Source organism: Pongo abelii, chromosome 18 (genome assembly GCF_028885655.2).
Source record: "Pongo abelii isolate AG06213 chromosome 18, NHGRI_mPonAbe1-v2.0_pri, whole genome shotgun sequence".
In the NCBI taxonomy this organism is placed as follows: Eukaryota; Metazoa; Chordata; class Mammalia; order Primates; family Hominidae; genus Pongo; species Pongo abelii.
Genome location: NC_072003.2, coordinates 31729672 through 31736703, shown reverse-complemented (window position 1 = coordinate 31736703; position 7032 = coordinate 31729672). Strand labels below are relative to the sequence as shown.

The window sequence follows — 7032 nt, the reverse complement described above, 5'->3', positions numbered from 1 at the left end:
GTGAGGTGGAGGTTGCAGTGAGCCAAGATCATACCACTGCACTCCAGCCTGGGCAACAAAGCGAGACGCCGTCTTAAAAAAAAAGTCATGTGTTGAGGATGTGACCAGGGGGTGGAACATCAGGAAGGACATAGTGGAGACAGTAGTGACGGTTGGACCCTGAGGGTTCACCAGGCAGGGAGAAGGGAGAGCTGGTCTAGACCAGTGTGGATGCACTGTTACCTGTTCATAATAAGACAGGTGCCATCAGTAAGAGGGTGCATTGAGAGACTGGGCCTTTGCTGTGATATCTAAGCATGTGGTTGTTTTCTGATCATTTAAGTTTATTGTGTTTTTTGTTTGTTTGTTGTTTTTTGTTTGTTTTTGAGACAGTCTCACTCTGTCGCCCAGGCTGGGGTGCAGTGGCGCGATCTCGGCTCACGGCAAGCTCCGCCTCCCGGGTTCACACCATTCTCCTGCCTCAGTCTCCCGAGTAGCTGAGACTACAGGCGCCCAACACCACGCCTGGCTAAATTTTTGTTTTTTGTTTTTTGTTTTTTTAGTAGAGACGGGGTTTTACCATGTTAGCCAGGATGGTCTCCATCTCCTGACCTCGTGATCCACCCACCTCCACCTCCCAAAGTGCTGGGATTACAGGCGTGAGCCACCGTGCCCGGCCTTATTGTGTTTTACATAAGTATGGGTCCACAACAGATTGGATTTTTTTTTTTTTAAGAGATGGGATCTTGCTGTGTTGCCCAGGCTGGTCTTAAACTCCTGGTCTCAAGCGATCCTCCCACCTCAGCCTTCTAAGTAGCTGGGACTACAGGTGTGCACCACCATGCCCGGTCTAGATTGGAAATTTTTTTTAAATGATGCTTTACCACATTTGAGAAGTACTGATGTAGGCAGAGGAAAAAAGTGCAAGCTCAGAGGGTTGGAGAAGTGAGATAGTGGCATGATTAGTGTAATGCACGTGTGGAGCGTGTGCAGGAGATGCACTGGAGACTTACCTGGGCCGTCTCTTAAAACTTTCAACGCTCTAGGCTTTTATAAACAAATTCACAGCTGGGGCTGGGCGCGGTGGCTCACACCTGAAATCCCAGCACTGTGGGAGGCCGAGGCAGGACCATCACTTGAGGCCAGTAGCAGGGCACAAAAAATTAAAATTTAGCCAGACATGGTTGTGTGTGCCAGTAGTCCAAGCTGCTGGGGAGACTGAGGCAGGAGGATCACTTGAGCCCAGGAGCTTAAGGTCTATTTAAGTTAAGGGTACAGTGAACTATGATTATACCACTGCACTCCAGCCTGGGGAACAGAGCAAGACCTTGTCTCTAAAAAAAGGTAACAAAATAACATGAATGGATTCCATTTTAAGAAAGAGAATGAAGCATCATTGTGTAAGAGTATGAAATTGGAAGCAAAGAGCATGAAGCAAAAAAAAAAAAAACAAACCATCTGAAGTCAGGGTGCCTGGGGTCAGAGGTGGGGGAGGATTAAAGAGGTGCAGATGTGAAAAACTGTGAAGCTACTGTGACCAGTGGATTCAGGAGTGGAAGGAGTCAAGAATGACACATTCTCCTGACTGGAGGGTAAACAAATATGACTGTTTTCAAGAAATAGCTGGAATATTTTTTGTGTTCAGAAGTACAAGAACAGCACATATGGAGGGCGGACTGATACTGAAGTTGAAGAGAAGCCTTCTGACACGCACTAACTAGACTGTAGGCTCAGCTTCTGTCACAAGGAGCCCCAAACAGTGACTCAGCAAAATAGCTTATTTCTCATGTGACAGTTCAGAGGTGAGTGGTCCAGGGTTAGGGTTAGACAACAACCGTTACGCAAAATCATCTAGGGACCCAGGGCCGCGCTGTCATGTTGCTCCTGCATCCCCGAGGTCGTCATCTGTGTGGTTAAAGCGGCTCACCAGCCCCAAGTCCTTGTTCAAGCCCATGCAAAAGGAAGTGGAAATACAGGGCCTGGAAATTATGCTGATCCCATTGGCCAGAACTTAGTCTCACCTTCTTACCACCCTATATGCGAGACTAACATGCCTCTAGCTGGATAGTTACATGTTCATTTAAATTTGGGTCATTTTGTTTCTAAATGAAGGGAAGGAGCACATGTATTAGTCTGTCACAGAAGAGAAAGAACAGAGAGAAAGGTTTTGAAGTGAATGACTTATAGTTGTCCGAAGTCTGGTCATGGCTGACATCAGAGCCAGCATGTTGACCGCTTCCATGCTGCGTGCTTTAGGTACCTTATCTCACTTAATCGCAGAATAACCCTATTGTCATTCCCAATTTGTAGATGGGAAAACAGACCCAAAGAGAAGTGATTTACCTTCCACACAATGGGGAAGTAAGGGGGTTAGGTGCACGTCAAGGCAGCCTGTGCTTGGCTCTTATACCTGGTGCTGCTTACATTTCCAGAGGGGGCAGCCTAGAGGAGAGGGCTAGGGACTGGAATCAACGTGCGAGTGCTTGGTGGAAGGGAAGCCAGAGGATGGAGTGGCCAGAGGTGAAAAGCCAGGGAGGAGCAGTGATGAAAATGTTGGAGAACTTATGCATTTCAGGGCTGGGCTGTCAAGTACCTTACTTGGCCAGTTCAGCATTCTTTGGCAGGAGGCACAGCCATTGTGTTGTCCAATGCCAGGGTATATACCTTTTTCAGTTTCCAATCTACCAATGGTGACCTTTGAACAGCATTGTCAAACCCTTTTCTGCCCAGGGCTAAATAGTATATATTTTAAGCTTTGTGGGCCACACATGGATAGTCACTCCTTTTCTTCTTAACAACTTTTTTTTTTGTTTTTGGAGACAGGGTCTCACTCTGTCGCCCAGGCTGTTAACTACTGTTAACATTTTAATGCCTCTCTTTCTGGTGTGTGTATATTTATTACTAGGCTGGAATCATCCTATATATATGTCATCTGTTGCTGTTTCCTGTCCCTTTACATAACGTGAGCTGCTTTCCGAAATTTTATTTTTTTTTAATTAATTTATTTTATAGACAGAGTCTTGCCCTGTCACCCAGGTTGGAGTTCAGTGGTGCAATCTCAGCTCACTGCAACTTCAGCCTCCCGAGTAGCTGGGACTACAGACACTCGCCACCACACCCGGCTAATTTTTATATTTTTAGTAGAGACAGGTTTTCACTATGTTGGCCAGACTGGTCTTGAACTCCTGGCCTCAAGTGATCTGCCCGCCTCAGCATCCCAAAGTGCTGGGATTACAGGCGTGAGCCACCATGCCTGGCCTCCCCTCCCTTTACATAACATGAGCTGCTTTCCTAAATTTTAGCTAATCCCCTGCGTTGGGAGGTGGGAGGGCATAGGGGCCAAAAGGACAAGGCTCAAGTCAAGACGCCTGGGTTCAAATTCCAGCCCTTCCCTTAGGAGCTGCCACCCTTGGGACAATCTCGTTTCTCCAAGCTTCAGCAGCTTCATCTGTGAAAGAATCATCTCTCTTTGTTGGAGTTGCTGTGCATTCCATGAAAGGGCCATATATGCCAAGTGACCCTCATGCCAAAGGAGCCAAAAAAAAGGAGGCAGACAAATCCAGTTTGTCAGTTTTGGGTGATTTATTAAGGAACTTACACACAAAAGCATGGTCTTGGGCTGCGCCATGACAGATCTCCACACCGCAGCCCCAAGACCTACCGCTTATGTCTTGGAGCAAAAGCATAGTGCTCTGGAAGGAATGTATAGGTGGCTACAGTGCTCACAGCCTGTCATTTCTGCAACAACAGGGTGGTTTTGGAGGAAATTTACAATTAACAGACGTTCCTTCATAAACAGTCATACATCCACCAGGCGTGGTGGCACACACCTATAGTCCCAGCAACTGAGAAGACTGAGGTGGGAGGATCACCTGAGCCTGGAAGGTCAAGGCTTCAGTGAGCTGTCATCACACCACTGCATTCCAACCTGGGTGACAGACAAACTGTCTCAAGACACAAAAACACGAGAAGAGAAGCAGTTTGAATAAAGTACTGTCTCTAATGAAAAGTACTTTAGGCTGGGCATGGTGGCCCATGCCTGTAATCCCAGCACTTTGGGAGGCTGAGGCAGGCAGGTGGATCACAAAGTCAGGAGTTCGAGACCAGCCTGGCCAACACGGTGAAACCCCATCTCTACTAAAAATACAAAAATTAGCCAGGGATAGGGTGCATGCCTGTAATCCAAGCTACTTGGGAGGCTAAGACAGGAGAATTGCTTGAACCCAAGAGGCAGAGGTTGCAGTGAGCCATGATCGTGCCATTGCACTCCAGCCTGGGTGACAGAGTGAGACTCTGTCTCAAAAGAAAAAAAGTACTTAAAAAAAATTTTTTTTAATTAAAAAAGCGAGACGTAGGCAGGTGGATCACGAGGTCAAGAGATCAAGACCATCCTGGGCAACATGGTGAAACCCCATCTCTACTGAAAATAGAAAAATAAGCCAGGTGTGGTGGCACACACCTGTAATCCCAGCTACTCGGGAGGCTGAGACGGGAGAATCCCTTGAACTCAGGAGGCAGAGGTTGCAGTGAGCCGAGATTGCGCCACTGCACTGCAGCCTGAGCAACAGTGAGACTCCATCTCAAAAACAAACAAAAAAAAAGCAAGCCAGGCACGGCTCACACCAGTAATCCCAGCACTTTGGGAGGCCAAGTCGGGAGGATTGCCTGAGCCCAGGAGTTTGAGACCAGCATGGACAACATGGTGACACCCGTCTTTATAAAAATTTTTTAAAAATTAAAAAGGTAATACATCAAGACTGTGTACAGTGGCTCATGCCTGTAATCCCAGCACTTTGGGAGGCCAAGGCGAGAGTTGCTTGAGATGAGGTATTTGAGACCACCCTGGGCAACATAGCAAGACCCCAACTCTACAAAAAAAAAAAAATTTAATGAGCAGGGGGCATTTGTTGAGCTGGCCTATTGTCCCAGCTACTTGGAGGCTGACAGTTCAAGTGCCAGGGTCTGAGCCAGAAGATGTGGGGTGTAACCTATGGTGAACGGGTTGTGGTCTGTATCACACCTGAGTTCATAGCCTAAGTAAAGGGGAGAGGAGGCAGCGACTGTGCTGCCTGGGTGGGAACCAAACTTCCCTTTCAGTCTCTTCCACTGACCTGACACTTGCCTTGTAGGGCCTCAGGATCCTCATCTTTCTAATGAAAAGGATCGTTTCCAAAGGATGGCAAACTTCAGTACCTTCTAATCAGTTACCTAATTTTTTTTTTTTTTTTTTTGAGATGGAGTCTTGCTCTGTCGCCCAGGCTGGAGTGCGGTGGCATGATCTTGGCTCACTGCAGCCTCTGCCTCGGATTCAAACGATTCTCCTGCCTCAGCCTCCTGAGTAGCTGGGATTACAGGCGTCCACCACCATGCCTGGCTATCAGTTATCTAATTTTATTTTACTTAAAATTATTGAGGTGAAATAACATAAAGTAACCATTTTATTTATTTATTTCTATTTATTTATTTATTTGAGATGGGGTTTTGCTCTTGTTGCCCAGGCTGGAGTGCGGTGGCGCAATCTCGGCTCACTGCAACCTCTGCCTCCTGGGATCAAGTGATTCTCCTGCCTCAGCCTCCTGGGTAGCTGGGATTATAGGCACACACCACCATGCCCGGCTAATTTTTGTATTTTATTAGTAGAGATGGGGTTTCGCCATGTTGACCTGGCTGGTCTCGAACTCCTGACCTCAGGTGATCTGCCCACTTTGGCCTCCCAAAATATTTATTTTATTTTGAGACAGGGTCTTGCTCTGTCACCCTGGCTGGAGTGCAATGATAGCTCACTGCAGCCTTGAATGAATGAACTGGATTCTCGGCCTCCATCTCAGCCTCCAGATAGCTGGGGCTATGGCTAATGTTTTTGTTTGTTTGTTTGTTTGTTTTGAGACAGAGTCTCACTCTGTTGCCCAGGCTCAAATGCAATGGTGAAATCTTGGCTCACTGCAACCTCCACTTCCCGGGTTCCAGTGATTCTCCTGCGTCAGCCTCTCGAGTAGCTGGGATTACAGGCGCTCATTTCCACAACTGGCTAATTTTTTTTTTTTTTAAATACAGAGATGAGGTTTCACCATTTTGGCCAAGCTGGTCTCAAACTCCTGATCTCGGGTGATCCACCTGCCTCAGTCTCCCGAAGTGCCATGCCCAGCTAATTTTTAAATTGAGACCAGGTTTCCCTGTGTTGACCATGCTGATCTTGAACTTCCAGGATCAAGTGATCCTTCTGCCTGGGCCTCCCAAAGTGCTGGAATTCCAGGCATAAGCCATCATGGCTGGCCTGATTTTTTAAAAGAAACAGAAATTGGGATTTTATTGTGAAATCTCCTGATCTTAGTATATTGGATTTCATTATTTTTACATCAGGCAGATAATGTGTCAATGTCAAAACAAGATTTGAAGGAGGTGCAGCTCACACATGAGCATGAAAACCCAGTCATCACGTTTATGAACTACAAAAAGATGTGGCTTTAATTATTTGAAAGACATGTTGGCCAGGCCCGGTGGCTCACTCCTGTAATCCCAGCACTTTGGGAGGCCGAGGCAGGTGGATCACCTGAGGTCAGGAGTTCGAGACCATACTGGCCAACATGGTGAAACCCTGTCTCTACAGGCCGGGTGCAGTGGCTCATGCCTGTAATCCCAGCACTTTGGGAGGCCGATGTGGGTGGATCACTAGGTCAGGAGATCGAGACCGTCCTGGCTAACACGGTGAAACCCCATCTCTACTAAAAATACAAAAAAAAAATTAGCCGGGCATGGTGGCGGGCACCTGTAGTCCCAGCTACTCGGGAGGCTGAGGCAGGAGAATGGTGTGAACCTGGGAGGTGGAGCTTGCAGTGAGCCGAGATCGCGCCTCTGCACTCCAGCCTGGGCGACAGAGCAAGACTCCATCTCAAAAAAAAAATAAAAAATAAATAATAATAAGAAGAAGAAGACAAGCAAAGCATTTGCTGGCCAGGTGATGAAAGGTGAATTCTGTTTTCGTCACAGTTACTAAGTGTCAAGCATTCAACCACAATTTATTGAGACTTCCATGCAGACCTTTGTGGAAAGCAA

The 7032-nt window shown here is 47.1% G+C and overlaps 1 non-coding gene across 1 annotated transcript; it reads right to left on the bottom strand.

The window, feature by feature from the left end:
* Positions 1–6333: 6333 nt before the first annotated feature.
* Positions 6334–6437, bottom strand: LOC112129489 (small nucleolar RNA U13). Its single transcript, XR_002911885.1, has one exon. It is a non-coding gene; the product is annotated as a small nucleolar RNA U13 (small nucleolar RNA).
* Positions 6438–7032: the final 595 nt, after the last annotated feature.